This window comes from Octopus bimaculoides, chromosome 5 (genome assembly GCF_001194135.2).
Source record: "Octopus bimaculoides isolate UCB-OBI-ISO-001 chromosome 5, ASM119413v2, whole genome shotgun sequence".
NCBI lineage: Eukaryota > Metazoa > Mollusca > Cephalopoda > Octopoda > Octopodidae > Octopus > Octopus bimaculoides.
This window is the reverse complement of record NC_068985.1, coordinates 10,768,241-10,769,406: the sequence shown is the minus strand read 5'-3', so window position 1 is coordinate 10,769,406 and position 1,166 is coordinate 10,768,241.

The window sequence follows — 1,166 nt, the reverse complement described above, 5'->3', positions numbered from 1 at the left end:
TTAAATACAATTTGAACGAAGTTTAAGTTTAAAATAATAATGAAGATAAAATTAGTACATATTTAACCGGTGTAATAGTTAAAGCTATACTATTTAAAGCTAAAAACGTTTATTTAATTATCATTAAAAATCAATTGAATAATAGAAAAATGCAAGAATATTTATTTCTACAAACGTAAGAATAAAAATATGAATGAAAAAATTATGAATGAAAAAATTAGGAAAGAAAAAAATTATTAAGAATAAAAGATTAAACTTTATATATATATACAAAGTTTTAATAAAAAAAACCTTTAACGATATTATAAACAATAAAGACTAATTATTAATTAAATATTATCAATCTAAAATAATCGAAAATATATCAACACTATTCAAATCGAAGTTCTAATATTATGTAGAAATGAAACTATAACTTCTAATATGATTACTTTTTAATATGATTACCTTTCATTTTAAAAACCTTAGCAGTACATTTATAATTCACGTTTTCTCATTATACTTAACTGTGCCTACATTTTAAATAAAGGCGTAGTGTATTTCGCATCTAACCACGTATATAAAATTCTCAATATGCGTCACACGTTTTGATGACAAAATATAAACGAATGGCTTTGTGAAGCTGTGCGTTCTCTATTGCAAATCGATATATTTTTCTTTGTACGAGTAAACGCGCGATTCACATGGCAATACATTTTTTGCCCTATTCCAAAATTATATCTTTCGAGTAGCATTTTATGTGTTCTGTATAACTGGATCTACTTTTACAGCAGAAGAAAGAAAGGCTGATAAAAGTGATTTTTGTAAGTGATCAATAACTGAAAACTTTCTTCGACTTATATAAAAGGTAGCTGCCTAATCGCTAACGCGCATTTCATTGTGCATCTCTTACTCAGTTTTGTTGGTTGCATTCATACCTATGTCTCTTTGTCTTACCATGTCAAAGTTCGGTAATATATTAAATCCAGAAGCTTTTGGCGAGAAGCTATTAATCTTAGGATCCATCTAAGCAAAATTATAGAAATATACATATTCATATTTATTGGCAGGTTTCAATGTTTACGTTTGTAGTTAATGTCAGATTTCTTTTAATCGGACTGCTTGCGAATTCGTGTGTGTGTGTGTGTGTGTGTGTGTGTGTGTGTGTGTGTGTGTGTGTGTGTGTG